The sequence below is a fragment of the Plectropomus leopardus genome, chromosome 7, assembly GCF_026936395.1.
Source record: "Plectropomus leopardus strain MGB_pleo_1.0 chromosome 7, ASM2693639v1, whole genome shotgun sequence".
NCBI classification, from domain to species: Eukaryota; Metazoa; Chordata; class Actinopteri; order Perciformes; family Serranidae; genus Plectropomus; species Plectropomus leopardus.
Genome location: NC_142182.1, coordinates 24477118 through 24504224, shown reverse-complemented (window position 1 = coordinate 24504224; position 27107 = coordinate 24477118). Strand labels below are relative to the sequence as shown.

At 39.5% G+C, this 27107-nt stretch overlaps 1 long non-coding RNA gene across 1 annotated transcript in view; it reads left to right on the top strand.

Moving 5' to 3' along the window:
* Window positions 1-1121: 1121 nt before the first annotated feature.
* Window positions 1122-27107, top strand: part of LOC148189188 (uncharacterized) — a 31572-nt gene continuing 5586 nt past the window's right edge. Inside the window, exons 1-2 of the long non-coding RNA XR_015777038.1 lie at window positions 1122-1573; window positions 24648-24752. This is a non-coding gene — a long non-coding RNA (uncharacterized LOC148189188). The remainder of the gene's footprint in view (window positions 1574-24647; window positions 24753-27107) is intronic.

Sequence of the window (27107 nt, the reverse complement as noted above, 5' to 3'; positions counted from 1 at the left end):
TCAGACTACTTTATTCAGCGTTTTTGCTGTGTCTGTGTCCATCTGTTTTGGAGAGAAAGACACCTCTTTGGATAATTTGGTTCCTGGTGATAACCTCCTTAATACTGGACACTGAGGGAATCCTAACTGGGAGTTCATGCTTGGCTCATGGGAGAAATTTCAACTGGTTGCAATTTGCAGTCCTCACCACTAGATGCCTCTAAATCCTACACACCTCTCATTTAATTAGCCCTTTAGTTTAATTATAAATTAATTCTGCTTGAAAGTGCAGAGACATTAATCCAAGTCTTTGTGCCTTTATAATTCATTAAACTCTTGAACTCTTGAGTTTCTGAGATGGTTCAAAATCTAGGAGGTCATCTTCTACTACAGACAAACTGTGGGGAGCACATTATTCCAGTGTTGGCCTGTTTTCAATTAGCTTCTGTTGAAGTTTAAAATTAATTCAAGTTTTAGTTATTACTGAGGCAATTTCTGAATTTTTCTGCCCATATAGGAACTTAAAGTGTCTCGTGTTGGTTAACCAGTTTCTCTGGATGTTTCCAGAGCTTGACTTCAAATGAAGGGAGACGGTGCATTTGCTGTCTTCTTGCCACTAAGCTTTGGAACAGCCTCTCGCTATTAGATCCCTAATATGCTCTTGCTTTTCTTAACAGATGTTTTTTGGTCTTTAGATCTATGTTATTTCTGTTTTCACTCTGTTTTGTTGCTCTTCTGTCTGTTTGATATTTCATGCTCAGTGCTTTTATTGTAAAGTATACTTAAACTTTTGTTTTGAAAGGTGTTATATTTAGAAGTCTTCACTTACAGAATAGTTAGTGTCCATGCAGGGGTTAATATCATAGCATGTTCAGAGTCGTAATATTTTGTTTTGAGGACAAGTTAATTCCTCGGTTTTTCAAGTAGTGTAGGCAGTTGTTAGAAAAATGTGGCCCCCTTGGTTGACCTGCCATCCCTCTTGATCGGGATGCAGATATTTTTTTCTAACTTTCTGATAGTATCAGTATAGTTTTCATAATGCAAATATTAACCAAAGTACGCCACATTACAAAATGACTGTCACCAAGCCATGGTTTTGAGAAAAAGGCCTCAGAGACAAATTACTCTTTAGTCTAATAGAAATTTCACAGCAGAACTCAAGAAACAAGTCTTACAGACTGCTGGTTCAGTATCTGAGAAGAATTAATGTGATTGGGAAGATATGAGATTTTATTTTTCTGTCTCTCTAATGTATTTATTTATTGTAAACAGGCCCATTAGACAGTCTGAGCCGCACGTCATACCAGTCGGTGACGGTAATACGCCAAAACGTTGTTTGCCAGCCGCCAATAAAGTTCAACGAAGAAGAAGGAGACCGCGGCAGGAAGTAAATTAGCGGTGAATTTGAGATTTGAAGCCGTTTGAAGCGTTAGCTTACACAGTTAGCAATGGACTCCGCAGGGCAACATTCACAACTTAAATTATATTTATGAGGGAACCTTTTGATGATGTTGATCGGTGGACCCATACGGAGTAAAGGAATATATATAACCGAGGACGGAACCCATATTCGGACTTTTGGACCATCTGAAAGGTAGAAAGTCAGCTTTTTCTGTCTTGTTTACACCTGAATGAACTGTACACAGGTGCTGCTGTTTGTCGTAAACTGAAGTGAGCGACTGAATTGTGGAGAAAAATGCGAGCTGGCGATGTGCGGCATGTCCACACTGACAAAAGTTTCAAAAAGGAGGCTAGCTGTTACATGTTGCTGCTAGCTTGTCATCTGACCATCCAAGCTTAAAAAGTTGTATTTGATGTCTGAATTTGGCGACAAGAGTTTCATATTCTGTATGTCGGTGTACTTTTTGGTCTTTCAATTTTCCTCTGAAACAGAAATGAGAAAATAAAAGACAGTTATTTTTTTCATTTCAAAATCCAAAAATGAAAAAATAGGTCAGAAATAGAATGTAATTAAAAAAAAAATAGAAATCAATCTTAATTTTATTTTTGTCTTGTCAAAAGAAAAAAGAAATTACCAAAAAAACAAAACAAAAAGGAAAACAAACAAAACATGTTTTTTGTTTGTTTGTTTGTTTTTTGAAACTGGAACTTGTCCTGGGTTAAAAAAAAAAAGTGTTAAACGCATGGACACCAAAGCAGTGAAAGCAGCAAAGAGTTACAATGACATTACTGTTATATTTTTTTTATAACTAGCATTGTAATGACCTTCATATTCTGAAAGCATCTTAGACCTGTCAAAACAGGTCTATCATCTACAAATCTCTGCACATTTGATGCTTTTCAGGAAGTTGTATTTATTAAAAACAAAAATATGAATAGTTATGAAATAAAAAATCCAAAGACCAAAAATTACAGCAACCCTGTAAGACAAGACTTTGTCTATTTAAACTCAATCAAAACCCAAAATGACCCAAACCCCATAACGCTGAAAGAAATCCATGTCTATCAGAAATCGGCTGAAGAGAGAAATGCCTACTGCTTGTAAGCATTTTATTTCTAGCAAAAAAAAATGTTACCTTTTTAGCACAACATAGTGACACATGCTGTTGAATTCATTATACTTTTTTTTTTTTTACTTAAAAACAGCCAAAACTGTTTTTAGCAGTGATGGACTGAGATAAATTTAGCTAAAGAGAGGAAACTAGAGACAAAAGAGTTGGAGTGGGGGGAGGAGATAGACTCAGCACAGTATCCAATATTTTGTGTGGCAATATTGTATTAATTTATTTTTTATTATGAAGTTTTACTTCTGCAAATACAATTAACCATTTGGCAGCCTTCTAGAATGATAAAGTCAATGCTTTTCATGCCGTTATACATTTTGTTGGCATAAAAATTAATGAAGTGAGATAAACAGACATAAAACTAGATTTTTTTGCACTTGAAAAAGGGCTATTAATGCAACATACAGTAGCATACTCAGCATGTTGTAAAATGTTTAAAATCACATTAATATTGTATCAGGATTTAAGTACTGTGATAATATGGTGGGGCCTCTGATGATTGCCAACCCTACGAAACTCTTTGTTTCATGAAAAAATATGTATTAAAATATTCATGTATTAGAGAACAACACAATATTGTTTATGTTTTAGTTATCTATGATAAAAGATAGTGCTGCATCTTTCCTAGTGTAGTCATGTAATAAAGCAATAATACTTTGTAATAGTACTCAAGTATTTTTGGGAGTACCTGTACTTAACGTGAGTTTTTATATTTCTGTCAACTTCAGTTTAGTCCACTACCTTTTCTAAATAAAATCTTATTTACTCCACTACATTTTCCTTAAGCATTTTAGTTACTTGTAAAAATAGGGAAGAAAGAGAGGAAGAGACAGATTGATAATTGAAGGAATTGGAGGGAAAGAAAATCTGGATTTTGTTGTTAAAAGTTGTAAAAAAAAAGATCTTGTTTTTCTTCATGTATTATTGGCTCTATTTTTGAGGTGCTTTATGTTACATTGAAGTAATATAATTCTCAAAATTCTGACTGCTTGACTATTTTTTTCCAGCATTTGCTTGCAATTTTTCACTAAACACTTAAATACATCTAAAATCATAAAATTACTTTTGATACTCAGGTTCAGTAAACATTAGACACTTTAAGACTTTTACTAAAGTAATAGTCTAATTAGTGACTTAAACTTCTGCCAAAGTCATTTGCTGCTAAGATATCTTTACTTTTACTCAAATACGGCTTTCAGGTACTTCATCCACCACTGATCTCTCCCAGGGAAACATCTTTTTGTTTATCTTTTGTTGTCTGTTTTTCACAGATGCTATAAGCACTTTTGACCACCAGGTGGCGGTAAAATGCAAACAGGCGCGTGTAGAAACCAGAACAATTCTTGCAGCCATTCGTCAGCATTTAACAAGGTTTCTCTCCATCCGTCATTCTTTCCAGTGAATGGCCTTTGCTTTCAGTGTTCCTCTCAGCTTTGTACATTTCCCTGCTCTCCTGTGTGTTCCCGGTGTCACCGGCCCTGTCGTCGCTGTGCCTCAGCTCTTGTCAGAGCTCACTCTGCAGCTTTCATAAGCTCCTTGGCACAGCTGTTGCTCCACATGTGTCTGCTTATGTCACCGTCTCTGAGCAGTCACTGTGCTGGGGAAGTCAACTCTCAAGTTCTGTGTCTTTTGAAATGAATATGACATGGATACCTTATTTACTTCTTCAAATAGAAAAAATGTGACAGAAAATATACATAGATAAATAATTAATTAATACATAAAATGAAACTCAGTCAACAATGCTGGTTGAAACTGACAATAAACCAAAGCTAAACATTTACAAAGTAAAAACCGAACTAGCAAATTACTATGGGAGGTTATTTAAATATTGAAATTTCATCAAATCAAAGACAAAAAATAAAACTAATAGCAACTGTAAAACAATCAGAATAGATGTCTATACAGTACCAAAAAAAAGTATTTCTCAGTAGTCAGTAGTATTTTTCAATTTAGGGCAAACAGTATCTTGGTGGCACTATCAGAATTGTGTGTTGAAGCTGAGATGCAGTGTTTTTTCCTTGACTTAACTAGAAATGAAGGATAATTTGCAGTGTGAGTTATTAGCTGATGTGAATGCCTGAGATCAAACATCAGTCAGACTAAAGACAGCACTGTATTTGGTTTTCATGCCTTATAAAAGACTTTAAGAGGAATTAAAGGGGAACACCAATTTAAAATTGAGATTACCTTTATGTCATTTAGCTTTCGAAAAGCTCAGTCAACATTGGTGAACATGAGCTACTCTTTCTTGAAGCTGGACACCAGAGAAGTTAGTCTCAAACATGTCATGTCATCGAGCATAAAGTCTGGAGCCGCTCCACAGACGATGAATGGGAGCCTGATTTTGTGGACTCACAGCATGTTTTCTTTTTTTCTTTTCTTTTTTTTATTCGCTAATAAGCTCTGTAGTAGTGTGATGCTTTCAGCTCTTCAACAAAAAAAAGTATCCATATACTGAGAACATCCCTCTGGCTGCTCTGTGTCAACAACACCTTTCCCAATTCACAGCTCCACACTCTGTAGCTTATGGCATCACAAATTTGAGTAGTAAACACCCTATGTAGATTTTATAGATCCTTCTCGTCTCTGTTTAGAGTTAACACATGTGCATTATTAAACGGGCACGTGCAAAAATGGCGGCAGGGAAAGACACATTTGTTTATATGACCTGAAGCACAAGCGGGCATTTCAATTATCCCGGAAACAGGAGTTTAGCAGGGCAGCGTGAGAGGATGTGGGCGAAACGCCAACAGCCTGTTGCTCAGTTAACTGCAAGTTTGAGAGCAAGGTGCATTAAATTAGGTCATTTTTCAAAAACATGTTACGTTGTTGTTTGATAACGGCTTTTAAATAAAATCAGTTTGTATAAGGGTAAGAAAAAAAAGACTTTCCAGTGAATAGTAGGAGTTTTCTGACCAACTTGCCCAACCAGGCAAGTGAAAAAGCACATTCACCTTTTGTCCCCTTTAAAAACAACTTGGAGGATTTCATGCTCTTACACCGAAGGAGTGTTTGTAAATCTCAACTTCATGTTGGAACGCAGCGTAAGTGTTCGAGCAAGAAATCATTTCCTCCTCCTGATATTGAATGGACACCTCCCACTGTCCACTTCTTTCTTTGTAACCACAAGCCTCTCACTGGATCCCAAATTTCTGCTTCAGATTCCTCTTTTGGGGCGAAAATGTGTTTCTTAACGTAGGACACATCTTTTATGTGATCAGCCTGGTCTGAAAGAATGAGCTGCTGATTGGCGGATGTTATCCAGCTTTAGTTTGGAACAAACTGACTCCTCCTTACTCCCCAAAGACCAGCAGGAATGAAAACACACAAGGCAGGGAGGAGGAAGCACTCTGAAGATGCCATTTAGATAAATGCTTGAACTCTTTAACTGTGAAATCAAGGCCAAAACACGGAGTTACCTCTGATTGTTTTGGCTTGCATTAAATTCTTTGCTGTAGTTCCCAACATGCCAGTGAATAATTATATTTTTGTCCGTCTGTGTTTGAGTAATACATATTTCTAATTGCAGATGTCGAGCCAACAGTAAGTTTCAAGATTGCAAAAGATGGCATAATTGTTTGGCTAAAAATATACCTGCTCTGACAGATGTTTGACCTCATCTGTCGCACGCTTCGCAGGCAATTAAATCAGCATTATATTCTGCCTCTTTGAGTTTCAGTGCATCAGTTTGCTTGTTAACCTTCAATATAAGTCTCAGCGGGTTGTGTTGACTTTGGCTTTAGTTCTTACTGACAGGCTCAGAGTCGGCCTCAGTGGAAGAGAAATGCCTGTTTGCTTTGGACTTTATGCTGTTACATTATCTACAGACTCCATCAGCTCTTGATGTGCAGTAAGTGGCATGCAAAAAGGACAAACCTCCGGACCTGGATGTGTTTCGGTGTGCGCTGTTCCCACCTTCCCCTTACATCTTTCATGTCAGTGCAAGAGTCGCAACTTGAAAATAAGACCGCCTGATTGGTCACTGCTGAGTTGAATCCTCCACAAAGTCAACGTCTCTGTAATTTATGTGGTTATCCGCAAGTTCCTGTTTGTTCTCATTTTGGCAGCATAGTTAGTGTTAAGCTGTGTAATTGTGCTGCAGTTCTCAGGAATCACTTGTAGATCGCACAGTGTGGGCCGTACTTTGATGTCTCATATAGATTTGCAGCTGAATTTCCGTGGGTGGCATTAATCTGTTTATTCCAATAAAACAGCTGCTTCTGCTTTAAAATGTGTCACTTTGGTGGGTGCCAGAATATTTTTCCCAGTGTTGTAAAAGTAAAAGCTTCCATGTATTTAGGTACTCACTGAACAACCCAGTGACCTGCTTATTTGGCTTTTAACCTGAATTTCAGGGGAGGTTAGTATTGCTTTTTCCATGAATAAAATGGTTTGGGAGATTATTTCAGTCCACTTGTGGCACCCCAACTACAATTTTTAAACATTTCTAAAATGTGTCTGTGATCAAATTACTCTCTTCTGAGTAGGGATGTCAGCAGTTTATCATTTATCAGTTAACTGCAGAGTAGTGATGCGCAGGTCAGAGCTTTTTAAAACCCGGGGGCGATATCAGGGGAGACCGGAGGCTGGCTACCACGTCTTTTCAGAGACAACTCAAATTGTTTTTATCAGGGCCGATACTGATTATTAGTAGTTAATGAGACTGTTATCCGATATTTGAAACCAATATGCATTTGCAAGAAATATTGAATTTTTTTCTGTCTATATTTAGAATTTGGAATATAATAAACTCCAATACAAAACTTTGATTATATGCCTTAAGCAAATGTTTAATCAAAACTGAAACATTCAATATAATAAACAGCAAGTTCCCAGCAGCCTTTTTAAAACAATAAAACTTAAATCATTAACTACTAATAAATGGTATCAGTATCCACCCTGAAAAAGTCAATCCTATATATATAGGATATATGTATAATATAATATATTATTATATATTAAATATATTCTTTCTGTGTCCATACAAATACACTTGACCTGGAGTCTGAATCGCACAAATGATCTTGAGTCCAAGGAGTAATATGTTTGTATGTAACAGTCACTGACAACAGATTTTTACTTGGTTTGAGATTATCACGATAATCACTACAAACCTAAACCAAGTTTGGAAGTAAAATAAACCAAACTAAAAGCAGACTCCTCAGTTTGAGGAACTAAAAAATATAATATTCTGTGCATGTGTTGGAAGAAACCTCTGAGATTCATTTCGACCACATGCAACATTCAGTCTGTGGTCACACGCAGCTGTCAGAGAAGGCTGGAGGTGGGTCCCCGGGGCCATATGTTGGGGTCAGGAGAGCAGTGTAATGTGCTGGGCTGGGGCCAGAGTGCGAGTCAAACGCAGTCCTGACGCTGCAGTCGGTCCTGGAGAGAGAAAGGCTTTTGAGTCAGAAGGACACACACAGACAGCTGGAACAGGGATCACTGTTTTTTGTTGCTCTGTGAACAGCTTGCTGCCCGCTGTACAGTGCGTGTTTGTGTGTATATGCTTTTCTGTAATAGCTTCCACCTCAATGCCCGCAGAGAGGCTTTGTGCATGTGCTGCGTTTGGTTTCATCATCATCTGTGCACACCGATATTTGCTGAAATTTCTGCAGTTTTCTTGTTGAATTGTTAAAACTTGTCTTGACTGGGATCCATAGGCCTGACATAAACTCCTGGCCACAGCTGGTCATCTTTGTCAGAGACACATGCGAATGTCGTACAGCCACCTGTCAAGTCTACAGGGGCGAGAATTTGATGCTCAAAGCACTGATTTCAAGAGGAGTATCATTTTAATGTTGGTGTTGTAAAAACTATTGAAGATCAGCATTATGTCGCTCTCTGCACACCAACTGGCTGCAACCTGTCAGGAGGAGGGATTATCACAGTTCTAGATAATTATCCCAAAGACCGACTAATTCTGAGGAATTGTTGCTTAAGCATTGGGATTAGCATGTTGTTTGAAAAAGTTGATGAGAAAATGATGCCTCGCCCTTTACAATTTACTACAATTCTGTCACCTGATTACACAGACTTTCAAAACACCTGTTGGGTATACTAATAACTTTTTGGGAAAACTTTGCTAAGTATAACGTAACACATTAAAGAGAGGATGGCAGAGCCTCTGTGTTCAGCTAATGAGACCTTTAAGGCTTGAGGTTACTGTGTGTTTACACTGTAGTTTGTATGCCTCCCCATTAGTCTCCAAGCTACATTCCACTCACAGTAGGCTACCTATACCATATAATTAGATTTACATTAACTCTTTGTAGGAAGGCTCTCACACGCCGACCTGACTGTCAAGGAATCACGTTTTAGTGGCTGTTTGGAAAAAAACAAAAGAGGTACAGCAGCACCTAATGATGTCACAATACAGCTGAGGATCATGTCTCTCAGATTTAGAGTTAGCTCTGTTTCCTCGGAGGTGTGCCAATCAAAATATATCACAAGACAGAAAGTGCTGTTTTACTGTATATCAGCGCACAGAGTGTAGGTACAAATTCACTAATAAGCCCTCATTCATTTTCCTTAAAAGCTGGTTCAGCATGTTGAATAAGCGTTGATTAGTGCAGCACACTTACACTGTCATATAACCCACCCCTGATGATATGAAGAGTTATTTCCTATCATGCAGGCGTCATGCAGGCCCATGCATGGTTGGCCATGCTGTAGTCTTCGCATTGTGTTCAAGTGTAAATTCTTTGCTGAGACACAGGAGATGTTTGGGGATGCAACCGTCGGCCTTCATTGCCAATAGTTTGTTGATGTCGGTTTAATGTGTCTGAGTCCTGCAAAGAGTTAATATAAATCTAATCACATGGTGTAAGTAGCCTGCAGTGAGTGGAGTGTAGCTTGGATATGTGGATAGTGATTCAAGTGTAGGCATGCAAGCTACAGTATCTGAGGATGTCACAGTACAGAATGAGTCATGAAAGGAAGCATGTCAGCAGGATATTAGCTTCACTTAGCAAGAAACATTTGTCAATTTACAGTTTAAAAAAAGAGTGCAGAAAAGAGTATCAAAAAGGACAGTGGAGGAAAAAATTAGAAATAAGTGATAGTAAGTTTAAATAAAATCTGCCTGTAAGAGCCTCTACAGCTCAGTAGGTACCATATTATAGCAATGATACTCAACTTACAACCTGCGGGTCAAATCTAGCCCCTGAGGGGTGCCAGGTGGCCCCCCAAACCATTTTCTAATACACAGTAAAAATAAAATGATTCACACTATGAATTGTCCTGGAATCCTAGAAATGTGCTAAAATCATTTATAAAATCATAGAAACATCCTAAAATCCTTGTAATGTCTTAAAATCCTAAAATGGCCTAAAGTCCTAGAAACATGTTAAAATCCTGTGCTAAAATCAGAGAAATGTCCAAAAATCCTAGAAATGTCCTGAGGTCCTAGAAATGTATTAAAATCCTATAAACACCCTAAAATCCTAGAAATGTCCTACAATTATTGAAACATGCTTAAAATCCTAGAAACATGCTAACATTGTAAAAATTTCTTAAAATCAGAGAAATGTCCTAGAATCCTACAAACATGCATGGGGCCGCTGTGATTGGCCCCTGGCCGCCTGCCGCTTTGCAAAAGTGGCCCCGAAGCGAAACAAATGGAGTATCCCTGTGTTACAGAATATCTCGTTTTGTCTCAGTTTGTAACGCATCAGAAATACAAAAACAACAAGCAGCGGTGTAAGAGTGTGCAGGAACTATTTCTGGGCCAGGCGCAGTGACTTCCTGGAGTCTGACGACGAGATTTCAGGGATGCATGTTGTTTGCTAATGATCCTCTTATTGCACAGCAAAGCTGAACCAAAGTAAACTGTGGTGGGTGTTTTCTGTGGACAGCATGGTTAATTATTTTACCACGTCTTTGGTTTTCTCTATACCCAAAAAGTTTGGCTGCTCATGTTTCTTCCCCCAAATAACGTGTTAGCAATGTAGCCAGGTTCTCAACTTGATGCTGCCATTATTTTGGAAAGCAACCACGTCCAAACCCGGAAGTATCCTTTTTAGGCTACACATGGGTTAAAATAAGGGTTCCTAACCTTTATGAAACTGAATATATCCAGAGTGGTAATCATAACTTTAGTCTAGTTCAGTTATGTAATTACAGCTCAGTTTTTAGCATAAAGAACCAACAGCACTAATGCAGTTAGTGATTTGAGTTCATTAATAATTTCCTCCTCAGCTCACCACAGACCCCCACAAACAAGCCACCCCCTCCCCATGGCTGCCTAGATGCCAGTTTACCTCTGGAGTCGTGGCACAGCTTATTTGGTTTTGTGGCCTGACGAGCGGAGCAGATGATTCCTCGGGTCCAGAGCTGAGCGAGACTTTAACCCTCTCCTTCTCTGTGAGAAAGGCTCCGTGGTCACCATGCTTTGTTACTCCCACCAGCTGGAACACTATTGTCATGGAAATCTCTGTTGTGTTATTCTTGTGTGTGTGTGTGTGTGTGTGTGCGTGTGCGTGTGCGTGTGTGTGTGTGTGTGTGTGTGTGTGTGTGTGTGTGTGTGTGTGTGTGTGTGTGTGTGTGTGTGTGCGCGCGTGTGCGTGCGTGTGTGTGTGTGTGTGTGTCATACCCTGCAGTGGGGCTTGACAGACTACAGAGAGAGCCAAGAACAACACAGGGCTGGTCTAATATTGCCTCCCGCCCTCCTTTCATCCCTCCGTCCATTGCACCACATTCCTCTCACCTCCTTTACCACCACCCACCCTCCATTCTCGCCATCGCCATCCCCTCATCTATCCTAATGCCCTCCAAAAACCAAGAGGAGAGGCCAAAAGCCTGGACTTGGCAGGAAATCACAAGGGTGGACCCCTGTCACCCCTCCCTGAGAGCTGGGGGGAGTCATGCCCTCAGATCTGGGTTGAGTCGCTGCTCCGTCCAGCTGATAGGGTGGAGCTCTCCCTCCAGGCTTTATTGTGTCACTTCATGAAGCAGGGAAACAAATTGCATTTGTTTAAATGCACACATGCAAGAAAAATGCAAAACAGGTTTTGGTGTCTTTTCCAAAATCAAGCTTCACATAGTGATGATGATCTTCAAGTTGGCAGGCAGTTGTTTTTACAATTTTTGAAGGAGTTTCACTCCTTGTTTTTTGTTAGAGGTGGGTTTGTGATTAAAGTTGTGAAGGTTCTTCTTGTTGATTTTGGAGAATGAAGGTACCAAAACTGTAACATGACCAGAGGAAATGTAGTCCTGAGGTGGTCCTGAAGGTGTATGAGCAGGATGAGGTGGTGGTCATATTGGGGCCGGACGGGGTTACACAGACACACACACACACACACACACACACACACACACACACACACACACACACACACACACACACAATCGTGGTATGCAGGACCTGACCTGGGAAGTTATTTTAAGAGAGAGCCCTTCTGGAAATTCACTCAAAGCTGTGTGCCGCCACTGCTTTTCATCACTGACGTTGCCATACAGGCCAGCACATAACAACTTTAAGTCAGACAGCGCATGGAAAAAAAACCCTCTGTTCCTCAAAAAATGTTTCATATGATTTTAATTTCTGTACAACATGGCGATTTCCCAAATAGAATGCACTTTGAGTTTGCAGCAAGTGCTGAATATACAACTGGTAAAGTTCTTTAAAAGAACACCCACCTAATTTTACATGTCAAAGTCAGTTTATAGTCATAGGGAGTACTGCACAGCCTGCAAAAACAGTTGTACGACACATTCATGTGGTTCTGGAGGAGCTTTGTGATGACTGGAGCACTTCACCTCCAAAATGAACATTTGTGTATCAACTGCCAGGTGTCACATTGAACTTGTGAAGAAAACTTTGTTTTTCTTGCATCCCTCAACTGAGAACATTCTGCATGAGATGAAGTAAAGGAGGTGTGTGTTTAACAAGAGCAAAACTATGTCAAAACATTTGGTTACAAAATCACACCATTTGTTCAGTATAATCAAAGTCTCATTAATTCATTAATCAAGTCGTATGCTCAGTACCTCCCAAACAGACACCCCTCCTTTTTTTTTTTTTTTTTCTAACAGGGAAAGCCAGACTCCATTGACAAAAGCAGTCACTTTACTTCACTGAACATGGGAGCTGCTGGTCTAGCACTGCCTCAGTCAGTTTGTTTTATTTCTGTGACTTTTAAATGTGTGTAGCTTTTTTCTGATTTCTGCAAAGTCACTCAATGACACAAACAAACTGAGGCAAAGACCAGCAGCTCCCGCATTCAGCAAAGTAAAATGACTGCATTTGTCAGTGGATTTTGGTGATGAAGAGAGCGTAGATGAATCTCGCTTTCTGTTTAGTTCATCGCCAGAAAGGACTGTCAGTTTGGAAAGTCATGAGCATACGACTGGATAAAGAGAGTTGGATTTATACTGTGTGAAAGTTTGTAAACAGATGTTTTGATATAATTTTGCAGTTGTTAAACCTGGACCCCTATCACTTCAATTCATCAAGAATTTTGTCTGTTTTTAGATTCTTCATTCACCATGGAGACATGAGAGAAAAGAAAAGTTAACCTCACAAATAAACAACATATATATTTAAATTATTCACCCATATAAGGATGAGTAATTGAATTACATTTGGTCATTTGGGGGATGAAGTGTTTCTTTAGAAAACAGTCTTACACAGCTGGCATGGAGTTTGAAAGTGTCTCTATTTTTGTCATGTGATGCATACTAAAGTAGCTATAACTGATTTTTGGCTATTTGGTGGCAAGCTATAAATATGACATTGACATATCACCTTAAAAAAATAGTAATTGCGAGTTTGTTGGCAAACACAAAATTAGAAGAAAAAAAGGCAAGAAATAGTTAAAAATGAAGAAAATAAGCGAAATAATATCAGCTAAACTGAAGTATGCAAAAATGGTGGACGCACAACATGAGATATCAATTAATACATTAAGTGATAAGTAAAGTTAAAATTACATTAAAATTAAGTAAAGTGTCACCAGTGTTTAAACTTTAAACTACATTAACGAAAATTATCATTATCAAATTATCTTACATTAGTATGAATCGAGGCTACTGGCTTCTGTGGTGACTTTTGAAACGCCATTTTTTGTTTTGTGACGCAACTGTTCTGCCTCATCAGTGGTTCCAAGGAAACTGTAGGTCCTCTGATATTCACAAGAATATTTATCAACACTCCAAAGAGATTTAAGAGCTCTCTGGGCAAAACCAACACCAGCTCTGACTTGTTTACAAACTGGGTGGATGTTTTCTCTGATGATGGAGAAGCCTCGCTGGGATCTGTCTAATTGCTGGTAATATCTGTTCACAGTTTAGTCTCTAACCATCCTGGAATGCTTAAAATCACATTCAGAGGGAATGTGGGGAAGAAAAAACAGAGCTGCAGACTACAGGGGAAAAACGTCGGCATGCCTCCACAGCTGAACAACCAGCGCAGAACTTTTTTTTTTTTCTTATCTTTTTCCCCTTGCTCTTTGTTTGAGCTCTGACATTTACACAGGGCGTGATGTGGGCAGATTAACCACGTCACGCTCCTGTATTGCATGTACCATTTTATTATGCATTGTTTGAAAATGTTATCTGCGACTTGTATTTTCCTACTTTAAATTTCACCTTTCAAGTGTTTGCTTCACTAACATGATAAAGAGGGAATGCAGTTCTGGGCTGTAGCTGCTGGACAATAATCTTTGTAGTTTTGCTTTTGTTTTTTTTTTGGCTTTCCTCACATCAAGCAGTGTTTTCAAAATCACTGTCTGGGTGTAAATCCTATCTGGTGAAGTAACAACATTAACTAGTGGAATATTTGACTTATTGTAATTTTTCCATCTTTTAAGATGACCTCAACGTGAGTGCATTGCCTGACAAAAACTAGCAATTATCTCTCAAATGCTAACAATCAGGGCTCTGCATTTCTCTCTTTCATCACCACTAATAAAGCAAATAAGCCAAACGTTTCATGCAACATCTCTGCCAAAGTCTTCCCTCTCATGCACTTTGACCAACTGGCTGCCTGAAGGAAGCTGACTGGCACTCTTACTCTGAGTTAAGTGATTGATGATTTGTCTATGAGGGGACATGCAGTATTTCCAACATTAGAAGTTCACCATTTCAAACATGAGTCACACTTTTACCAAAACATTGCAGGCAATGAAAGTAAAACTCGACTAAACATGAGTGATGTTTTGCTGCATGAAATCATCTCTTCTGTGGAAATATGAAGCAATACATACTGTACATCAGGGAGCGTTGAATCACCTCGGATGGATGTCTGTGTTGTTGGAATAAAACCTTTTAATCACGCTTGGCTGTATATGTTTCTACAGTCTGATGTTAGTTTTCAGTGCTCCAGTTTGCTCTGTCCATGAAATGGACAGATTAGAGTGTCCCAGAGGAGACAAGTTGGGGGTGGGGGCAGTTTGGTATGAGACAGTCTGACAAACTGTGTATAGTCGGATGATGGTCATTCCCGTGTTTGTTTTATGATTCATTTTTAGTTTTAGATTGAAGGCAATTGTAAGAATTTCTATTGGCCTGTGCAACCATAACATATCTGCAGGGGTGTGTTGACCAATGTCAGTGACCCGATGCTTTTTTTGGAGCCACTTTCTGAGATTTCTGGATTTCAAGACTCATTTTTTGGCCAGTTTGAAAGCAAAACATTATTCCTACTTGTGCTCGAAGTTGCAGAATACAAGAACAAGCAAGCAAAGTTATAGAGGCAAAGGCGGTCATAAAAAAAGCACTCTTTTATAGTATGATTTTGCATTCTCTTGCCACTGTCATATTGACAGCTTTTCTGTCAATTTTCTGTCATCTCTGATGGTGTCATTCCCTGCCCGTCCAGCAGTATGGCCCAATATGCCTGACCAAGGTCACTATTAGACTGAAACATTGCATGCACACCTTGCATGCACCAGCTTGATTTTTATGTGTGCTCTCTCCACTGTGTCAAATTATCACCAGCTTTTATTGGTCCAGTGCAATGCAATGCATTCTGGTAATCGTAGGTTTTCTACTTCTTTCTCTCTTGGGCAAAAGCAAATGTCACAGCTCTTTTTTTCCTCTGCTTTCTCTGGTCATATGGCACCAATTTCAAAAGTATTTGCATCTTTCTGCTGTCTAGACAATACAGTTTTGTGACAAAACCATCATTCCAGCAGTGAAATACTTCTTTAAACTACTTTTCTGTTGTAATCATGTGATAAATGTATTGTTTCCATGAGTCTAGGGGACACTGAGGGGTCTGAGGATTTAGAGTTTTGCTGCATTGAAAACGGGTTCGTAATTTGGTCATCAACAACCGAGTCTCTTTCCATTTCTTGAATTAGTCTGACATTTTTAGTTCCCAAATCTTGGCGTCTCTCTAGTTACACATTTTCATTGGCATGTTCGTGTGAATGACCCCTCTTCTTTACACTTGAATGTTTGTAATCTTTCGGTTTCTCGCCAGCTGCGTCGTAAAAGCGGTATCAACATGCCCCTCTTGCTTGAATTCTCCAGACAATGACCTGCTCTATTCACACATGGGCTCAATCAGACATAACAAGGACTCTGTAAATTACACTGTATTTCATCAGGTCCAACTTATTCGGGCATTAAAGTTCTCAGGGTTGCAGTGCATGTGTGAAAGGGGTTTAAGAGAAAAAAGAGAGGTGGCAGAGAGGAGGCTTTTGGATCGGACAGTGAGATAACAGTTTTTTGTGGTTTTTCTTTCCCGAAGCAGGAATGTTGTTTACAGGCATTGGACAGCGACAGGAATGCAGACTGTGTTCTAAGGAAGTGGTTGTTGTCTCCAGAGGGGACTTCTTCAGCTCTGGCTGCAGATTCAGAGGGGAGAGGTTGACATGGACTTTGGGTGTATCACAGGGAGCATGCTGAATTGTCCCTTTTCCTTCAACAGACAATGGTGATGGTATAACATACCTGTTTACCACCTCACACAGCCGGAGATCAGTTTTCACTCTGATATTTCTGTGTGGGAAGTCATTCGAGCTCTGTCTGATACGCACCAGATCAACCATGGAGAACATTTCAGTAATAAAATGACTTGCCTCATAGAAATGTCACTAACAGCTTTTTCAAGCAACACATAAAATGAGCAAAATGAGTCTGCAACGTTATGTCCTAAATCTCGGATTTATTGAGAAACTGGATAGTTAAAAAGAATTCCCTGCCACATGTTTTTACAGCTTGAAAACCTGAAGCGATGACAGCACAGCAACTGGTGTGATCATCCCGTTGAAGGAAGTGACCGAAGGGTTCGTGTTTATTTGTCAGTGAGGAACAAAAATGTCAATCACGTGTTGTTCAGTCTACTTCAAGTTATGTCAGAATCATCCGCAGTCAGTTTCCAGTGGGTGTCATTCCAGCAGTGCTGTTGCAGATCCTTCCTGAGTAGTAGATGTGGATGGATGGGAGTGGCGCTTGTTAACTAGTTTGCCTCCTTTGTGTCATTCTTGTGAATCGCAGGGAAAAACAGGTGGTTAGAAAGATGCTGTGAATGAGCAGTTAGTGACTGAAGAAGATTTTGAGGGTGTGTCCGTTTTACTGATCTGAATTCTCTGTAGCTCAGCGTGTATAGAGAAGTATCAACAAAAACTGCCAAAACTCCAAACTTTTTATGGCTCAGTGCCTTTTATTGAGGTCTATTTTCAACAGGATGCTTTAATGTCTTCCAGATTGCATGTTCGGGCGGTTTTATTGTGCTTTTTTTTATCTCAGTTGCCACTGAAACATACTTGTAGCAATCTTGACTTTGTTTGGTACACTGCACACTAAAGCATATTTATACATAATTCTCCAAAATTAGGAGATATAGCAGGATATTATTATAGTTTGATGATATCTCCCTGGCTCAAAAACACTGAAATGACCACCCAAATCGAATAATAGTCACTCCCTTAGCTCTTCACAAGAGGTTAATTGCATCATTCTCCCTCGTCCTTTATCTCATGTTTTACTTTTGTAGTTGCTGTATTTTGCTCTTTACACAACACTGTCTTAATATCTTCTTTTTCTTTCTTTGTTTTTTTCATTGTGTCTTTCATACCTGATCAGTCAGGGTCGTAGGAGTTTTTACAGACACCTTTCATGCCTACAGGATGTGACTATTTCATATCCAAAACAGAATTTTGGAGGTTGGCAGTCATATTAGATCCTGCAACACTTCATCACTTCAACAGTTCATTAGATGAGCAGTCTCTGACGACTGCTCAGAAACCTTCAGGTTATAGGCTGTGATCTGAAATTTCCACAGGTTCAAATCTTTTCTTTTGCCAGTAGTCCAAAACTTTTAGAGCCACTTCTTGTGCCATAATATACTGAGTCTCTTTAATACATGGACATTCTCAACTCAAACTGAATATGCTCCTATATACTGCACTTAAACTAATCGTTGCCCTCTCTGAAGGAATTTAGGTTAGCAGTATATGGCATCGGAGCAACTAACTTTGTGTAAAGTGTGTGTCAGACTGTGGGTTGTTGAATTGGTCAAACAAACACAGGACATTCACCCAGGAGATCTGTATTTGTGTACTGTTTAAAACCAAGTCATTGTTGAGGTTTTTTTTAAAAAACTACATATCATCACATCATCAATACATAACATCAAGTGATGTGTGTCACGACATACATGTAATATGTCACATATTAAGGATTTGGGTTGCAAAGGGGTGGAAAAAATTTCAAGAAACTTTCCAGAAACTTTTCATGGGAATTATGGGAATTTATAGGAATAAACAGGAATAAACCTGGTATTTACAAAATTGAAGGTTTGCCCTTAACAGGGATTTTTAAAATAGTTTGGGACTTGAGAATATCTATGCTATTCCTCAATCACATGTACATAGCACACCTCTTACTGCAGGGGTATTGAGGCCACGCCCCCCCACATGCACTGTGCGTTCCTCCATCACATGCACAGGTGATTTCTAGAACCCTGGACTGTTGAGGAAATAATAGTTTCCTGTAAGAAGAAAAAAACAGAAGTTTTTTTTTAAAAAAGAGACAATGCATGCAGAGTGGAAAATGGCATGTCGTCAGTGATGCTTGAGGTTTATCTGGCGTCATAGTTTGAAGAGTGTAGCCAAGCTGCTGTATTAGACAAATAGGGAGTGAGAACATGTTAGCGCAGCCTGAATATTCATATAGGAAATTTGCAAAATAATGGTATATTTAGCGGGCCTGTAGTAAAGACTACTTAAGTCTGGGTATCGTCTGCCATCTTAGGAGGGTGATGTCATGGCTGCCCTGTATCCGGCAGTAGCGATATCCGCGGTGGGGGAGTTCCCGCTCAAACACCCGTCCAACCAATTGTTTGCAGCTCCGTTAAATGCAAGGGGAAGGATTGGCTGTCAGAGCTGTCAATCATGGTGTAAAAGCCCCATTTTGTATAATTTAATAACTCATTGAAACCGAACTTATCATTAAAACAAACACTTGAACAAACATCATGGTGATGAGAACTTCCTTCAGAGTCAGAGACCATCTTAGGGAAAAATGTATTTGGCGTGTACTTGACTTTTTAGTTCAGCCTAAGACAATTCACTAACATGGAGGGGCGGGTCTTAGGACCTGTACTGCGGTCAGACAACAGGGGGCGATCGAGATTAAATAACCTCACTTTGGGGGAGCTGTCATATCGTCCCTCTTTATATACAGTCTATGCTCCACACTAATCTGATGAAGATGGACTTTGGGGTCATGTGTACGTTGATCTGGGCCAGGGTGAAAAAAATACTGGTTCACTGGTTGTGAACTAATTTTATGTGCATTTCACAAATGGAGACACTGTTAGGATGATTCATTTTCAAGTCTAGCAAAGGAATGTGCCTGTAATAGAAATTTAGTTCTAAAAAACTAAAGTAAAGGAACTTGATGAAAGCTTTATAAAGATACAGAAGTGCTCAGATTAGAATTACCACCACTGCAGTTTCAATGTGATGACACAGCAGTACTTTTGTCTTACTCAATTAGAGACTGCGTTCTGGATGTATCAGCAGCATTTTGTGTCCTGGCATAATAGTTTACAGGCCTTGTATTTGTCTGGTCTAAGCATGAGCTGTTCTTTTTATTTTCCCAGTAGCGCCTACAATTTCCACAGCTATCTCATGTCTGACTCCATTGCTATCTAAAGATCTTGGGATTTCACAGTTTTTCACAATCTCTTCACTTCTGCAGAAACAAGACTAACAAGACTGCCATACGACACCCTGAAAATGCTCAGCAGAGACACTATTCAGGCACAGCACATGAATTACCTGTCTGGGCCTGTAGCAAGGAAAAGATCTCATCATTTTTAAGCAAACACACACACACACACACACACACACACACACACACACACACACACACACACACACACACACACACACACACATACATACATTCACAGCCCAATTAGATATCTGTAAAGTACTAGAAGTAATGTGTCACATGCTCCTCTCCCAGCTACAAATTGTGTAAGAGCAAACAAAAGCACAGGGATCACAGGGTGCGTATATGTTTCCAGCAGTTGAAATGCACTCTAATTTGACCACACTAAGGCACATGTGGTAATGAGTATTACTCTTTCATAGTCAAAAACCAGTCTGAGGAGTTTGTCACACCCTGTGATCTGATGTCAGAAGTGGGTGAAGAAGTCCTCCAATCCTTTGCTAATATAAAAGTAACAATGCCAGAGAGAAGAAATACACTTAGCAAGTAAGTCCTGCATTCAAAATTCTACTTAAGTAAAAATACAAAAGAATGAGCGTCAAAATATATGAATAAATGCAGGACCGATCATTTCAAAACTGGGTATCAATGAAGTCTTAATCTGAGATATTACTTTATCAAAAACTGAGTTATTGTAAACAAACAATATAAATAATAATATAAACAAATCAATGTAGTGAAGTAAAAAGTACAGTTCCCTCTGAGATCTAGTGGTGTAGATGTATAAAATAGCAGAAAACGGAAGTACTCAAGTACCTCAAAATTGCACTCAAGTACATTACATGAGTAAAGACCCTTTTACACTGCCTGTTCATGGAGGGATTGTCGAGCCTTTGCTCTGCCTCACAGCTCTTTATACAATGAACAGGCAGTACATTCACATGTACAGTTTAGTCAGGCTCAGGCCATAGCTCGATTAGGCCATTTTTTTGGACTACTACTACACAGTTTACAAGCAGCGGGGAGGAATCGATTTATTGACGGAAGTATGTCCGACTCTGCCTCAGATGGTGGAGATATGGCCCTTTTCAGCTAGCTGCAATGACTATGTAAAGAACACCTAGTCCAGTATAAGTCTGACTAAGATGTGTCACAAGACGGAATAAATCAAATAACAATTGCATTATCAGGGAGTATTAGTCCAACTTGGAGAAATTTGATTTAGTCCGAATGTATTTTAAAAGTCCAGTTTTAGTCAGAATAACACAATAATTGGACTTTTTCTACCATCATGTAAACGTACTGAATAGTAGAGTGGGGGACAGAGTTGTTTCATCTTAAAGCCGGCAGGAGATAGTGACAGCGCAGAAATGTGTCTGTGTTAATGGGACGGCCAGATGGACGGGACCATAGGCGGGACAGCTATGATGTTTCCTGACAATATGTAAAGTGTGCGACATACTGCCAGGAGATTTAAAAATCAGCTAGAAGCAGTTTCGGGCTAACTTAAAGAAGCAGAACAGCAGCCAAAAATGTATAAAATTTGGGAAAACAACCAGGTCTGGGAGCTCCTTATCCTCTAGCACAGGACAAGATCAGCTGCCATATAACAGGGACAGTATGCCATTGCTATTGAAGTGTTGCCAGCACATATGTTATATGTTACACAAGAGGCCAATGCTGCTGTGTTAATGTCACACCCATCACCTTTTTTTTGCCTCTGGGATGCAGGCATGTTATCTAAGATCACACACTGGGGCAGCATAATGCAGAAGTTTTTTGGTTCTATGTTAAAAAAAAAAGCAAAGGCATCTTAATGAAGGGATTTTGCAGCGGCCCCATCGTGCAATCTCTGTGTAAAAAGGGCTTTAATGTTATTTCCTACCACTGGATGCCACATTGCCTCACAGGGAGCGATCTGTGGTTTAGGACCATTAGCAAAAGTAAAATATGATGCTTGCTCATGAATTTGGTAAATTAAAAATAAAGTCAGTTTCCTATCTATTGTCTGTGGAGCTCCTCCAGGCTGTACATCAGTCTGACTTCTTGGCTCACTGGTTTTTCACTTTGCCAAAGAACTGTTCATGTTGATTAATGCTGAGTGGACTATCCTTAGAACAAAGTGATGAGTCAGGATTTAAATGTCTGTTTTTGTGCAGCAGAGAAGAAATTGAGAAAATAGATATCTCCTGATACATCCTGTCCTCAGTGGACGAAACTGATGTCATCCAGTGGTGACAAACATATTGAGGCTGTTGTAGCTGGATTGACTTGTCACAAGACCTTATTGAAAAAAAAAAAAAAAAAAAACTTCCACTAGAAAAACATTTTATTGGGACTTTCTGGAAAAATGTGGAAGCATTTCGGGTCCAACCCACTGGAATGTCCTCTCTTGTAGCCAGGCAAAGTGTGTGAGAGCAGCCTGGCTTTGGATTGGTATAAAGGTGGTTATTGACGTAGGTGTGTATATGAGAGGAAGTGTGAATATGAACCTTAAATGGATACTTTTAGCCAAAGTGCCCTTAAACCCTCAGATCAAACATGCATTGTAACAGTGGAGCCAGTGGAGAAGTGACCTTTAACCTCAGAGTGCACTTTTGATCTTCACATAGCAAATGTTAGTGTGTGTGATTTGGAGTTTTAATCACACAAAACCAAACAGCCACAGTTTAAAGAGTTATGTGTAGTTAAATGGTGCTGACACTGCCAAGCTGAAAAGCCATATTGACCATTTATTGACTTCAATCTAGAATTCCTACTGGGTAGAAAAAGCACTTGAAAAGCACTTTTCTGATCTTTCTGGACAATAAGATGCATCTGGAACCAGTCAGTCTGAAGTCTGGGTCACCCCTCCCCCTCAACAATGTGTGGGTGGAGGGCAATGAGACAGAGAGGTGAAGGAGGGCAGACAGAGACAGAAAGACAGACACAGACTTGAAGACAAAGACAGAGGTATAAGAAAAGTGTAGTTACTCCAGAAATTATGTAAGGTCGTGCACATTTCAGTCACTAAGGGGAATGCAATATGAGTTTGTTATAATGGTCCTAAATAATGGTATTATTGAGCTTCATTAACACTTAACCAACATATCTATAGCTATCCTTTTTATTAGTAAGCATTATGTAAAAGCAGTAGGGATACACGTTAATGTCAGCACACATCCATATTGGCTAATATCAGCCTCAAAATGAACTATCAGATTCGGCTAACATGCTTTTCCTTATTTTGCACAGTGAATGAACTTGACATACACTGAAAAGTATTGCATTTCATGTCTCTGCTGGTGGCCCAACGTGATAAATGCAAAATTTAATTTTAATTTTACCACAGAAGAGACTTGATGAATGCTAAAAATTAGATGGATGTATCTCTCATTATTGGTTCTCACCCAAATGAGTCATTACATGTTGCATATTGGAAAAAAAAATGCAATATTGTGCATCCCTAAAGAGCAGGTATCATTTTTAGCCACGCTTACCATGCATCCCATGACTTTGATTTCAAAGGTGAGAGTTGGCCCATCACATGTTAAATGTCGTATAGCACCTGCACTGCGTTATTTAACACTTGTGCAAAAAAAAAATAAAAGAAAATACATTGAGCCTATAGCGTATGGGTAACTGGTAGGTAATGATTCTGAATGCTGAATAAGTGTTAATAAATACATAATAAAATATAAATAATTTCTGTAATTTTTCTATATTTGAAAAACACATCTCAGCTCTACAGTGGCCATGTTTTCATCAGCTTCAAATCCATCTTCCATCCGTATCCTCGTTGTTGTCATCTATTCATCAAACTGTTAGCTGACATGACAAACACTGACTGGATTTGGACAACATGAGTTACACTGACTGCATCTGTGTACTGTTTATGCTCTAAGGGCTTTGATTCAGGTTAAATAATGAATGTTCAAGCTAAGAAGAAACATGACTCGTCATTTGCTGAAAGACTCACTTCCCTACACGTGTGTCAGTTTATAACAGTTTACAAAATGAGGTTAACATTTTCAAGTGCTGTTTCAAATTAGCTTCACAAAATGACAGGTTGGCATTTTATGTGTTTCTTAGTTTAACCATAGTGAAAAATTAGGAGAAGAAGAAAACTGAGAAGAAATTAAGCATTCGAAGTGCAAAAAAAACCCCCTTTTTTATCATCTCTTTGTGGTTTTGTGTTTGACTTGTGAAACATATTTCCTCAGGCCTTCAAAAATTTCCCAAGTGACTCAATCTGAGAGGCTAAAGAGCTAAAAAAAACAAAAACAAATGGAACCGCTTCAATTGGGAGGTATCTGGATAACCCAATGTGCTTTTGTATAAAACTTAACAAGAAGAATGCTTCTCATGGCCTCCCTAGAAGGGTCAAAATAAGATTTCCCTGTGACTATAAATTGCTCATATCTGTAATTCAGTGAAGGGAAAATAATTAGCCCCAAAGAGTTGCAGTGTCAGGATTCTTCTCCCCCAGACTAATTTACAAATCTGGTTTGAATGTTGGCTTTTGGCCCTGCTGTGACGTCGGCCCCAGCAGCAGGCAGCAGGCAGCAGGAGCAGGAGGGATTACCAAACCCACCATGTGTGGATTCAACCATCTGTTGCCTTTGTTTCCTTCACATGCGCGAGGAGGAGGACGCTGTAATCCTGTGCACCGTGGAGGTCAAGTCCATGTCACTCCAGTCAGTCCAGGAGTGAGATCGTAGTCCTGTATGATCCAGATATCCCTATTACTGCTGTACATACACAGCTTATACAAGAGAATTCGAGGTTTAAAACTTGTTTCAAAAAGTCATGCATGATTCATTTCTGCAGACAGCTGTACTGCTTCAGGGACCTAAATGCCTTTGTGCTCAGACTGATTTTTCATTAAGGGAAACAAATGAGCACTTTGGGTACGTCGTGTCCTCTGAGGTATCCTGTTTGGGGGCTTGAGGCGCACTTCTCCTCCCTAGGCTATGCAGACATGAAACTGCTCCTTTCCTTCACTCACCATCTTGTTTTTTTCTTTTATAGACATCTGCTGGCACTTTGGGCTGTAACGCTTTTACCATGTGCCCCTGCAGCAGCAGCAGCAGCACAGCAGACCTGAAACAAATCCTCCCCCTTCAGACGAGCCAGGTGAGTAGCCTTGGAAGCTTCGGTCATGAAAAGAAGTGAAGAATGTGCTAAGTAATGTAAATGTGACTTGCAACAAGACGCCCAAGCATGACCAGACCAGTAGCAGCAGGACATTTTTTTTTAAACAATTTTTTGCACCACGCTGGAGTCGTTTCAACAACTTTTCCCTTCCCCTGGAAAAGAGGTAGTCAGCTCATCCAGGCTTCAGCTGTGTCTGATGGAAAAAGCCTAAAAGGAGGCAAAGTTGACCGGTTTTCATCTCCCCCACTTCCTCACTTGCACAAATTGGGTTGCTGCAGAGAAGTGCACTGTTAGCATTACTTTGGCAAGACCTCAAGGTTTTTGTAACTTTTTTCCAAGGTGTCATTTTACTGGCATAGAGGCCTTTTTGCTTCACTAATATTCTCACAGAAATGTGTTGCAGACTAACTTAATTAGTCTTAAAAAACTGTCTAAATCTGCTCTCACCACTCTAATTAGTGTAGTGATTTTTGTGTCAAATTTAGATTTTCATGCCTCTGTCAGTCTTGGGTTTCTGGGTGAACTTGACGTCACCCTCTGGCGCATATCATAAAGGTGACATCACCTCGGCGCTCCAGTTACATACCAAAACCGTAGAGAGTCTGAAACATACCATCAGACCCAGGCATTGGGTTCAAATGGAAACATCTGGATTTTTTTCTTTTAAGTTAAAAAAAAATTGAGTGCATCTGTGATGTACACTGCTACACTTTTGACGTACAGTGGAGCATCACATCACTATACAAGAACACAACAGAGAGGAACTGCTACTATAAAGGTTCAAAATAGTATAAAGGCACCTGTTGTAAGGGTTAAAACAAAAGAGGGAGCTCAGTACTGTTAAGATGTATGCCAGCACTTCATTACCTTTAACAACAGAGCTGTTGATTCAAGCTGTCCAAATGAAATGTTTGCTTCCGAAACATCTGGAACACATTAAAGTGAAAAGCCAGGTTTTCACTTTAACATATTGTGCTAGGCTACAGTTTGGCATCCATCAGTTGTCTCTGAGAATTAACCAAGCAGAAGAAGCTCACTCGTATAAGGAAACTCTCAATAAAAAGTTCTTAGACTCAAAGTTAATATCAGAATGGGTGTTAACTGTTTCTCAGAGGGTTTTCCTCCAGATCCTCCTGATTTCCTCCAAACAGCTATTGTGACTTTCAGACAATGGTGAATAACACATGACGCCTGATAAGTTTAAATAACAAATCAAGAAAAAAACATGAAAAAAGCTTTAAATGCTAGTTTCAGACTGACGCAGCTCTCATATTTATGGCCACCGTCCACTTTGTGTAAGTAGCCAAGCTGTTTTCATGCACTGTTTGTGTTTTCCCATGAAAAGTAATGCACCAAAATTTGCAGGCCAACAAATGCTACATAATTGTGTGACAGTAATTCGTGTATAAACCACAAATTTTGGGGGGCTGCGATTTAGTGACCAATATGCTGGCAGGACTGAGAGGCCCATAAGGATGTTGTCCGGGAGTGGTGGATGGGTCAAAAATCTTAGGCCTTTGCACCAATATGGCTGCTCAGGACCCCAACAGTAGTAAAAGCTGCAATACTACACAGTTTATTAATAATTATAATTCTGTCGTGTTTGTCTCTCATTAAAACAGTCATACTCACACTTCTGTACAACTTCTGTCTGTGGACATGTTGCTGCGGTGTTTGTATGCACATATCAACCGGTAGTGCAATCAATGGCTAACCTGGTTAGGAGTCAGATTGCTTATTGCTCATATTGGTTTTCTGACTTGCTGTGCTGGAACTTGGGCGTGATGTCGTTGCCAGCTCCGACCTCTGACTTTTCTGAAGCGCAGCATTAAAATGAGGTAATAATACATCATTACCTTCTGTAGAATGTGAACGTAGCAGAGACCAGAGCATCGCTGTTGTCTGCTGCTGCTCCACAGCCGACTCCCCATGACGAGAGAAGCTTTGTGCGTTTACGCACAAGGAGCAACAGAACTTCATCGATTATTTAAAGTAAAAGTTAAGATGTTTCCTCTCTCAAGGAAACAAAATTTGGTAGAACTCATCCTCAATGTAAAAGCAAATTTATAACTATACTTTTTAGTTTTGGGTCTTGGGTAGTTTTAAGAGCCTGCAGCCATGTTAGTTCTGTGAGGTTGTACTAACTGTAAGTTTTTACAAAAATTGGTAGAATCCATCCTCTTTAATACCTGAAGCAAATTTCACAGTAATCCATCTAGTCGTTGTTTTGATATATTTGTCTCAAAAACAAATCTTGCAGCCTCTCTGCAGGCACTGGAGAAAAAGTCAGAGGATCACAAAACTCAGTATGCTTCATCTTATGGCAATCATGAA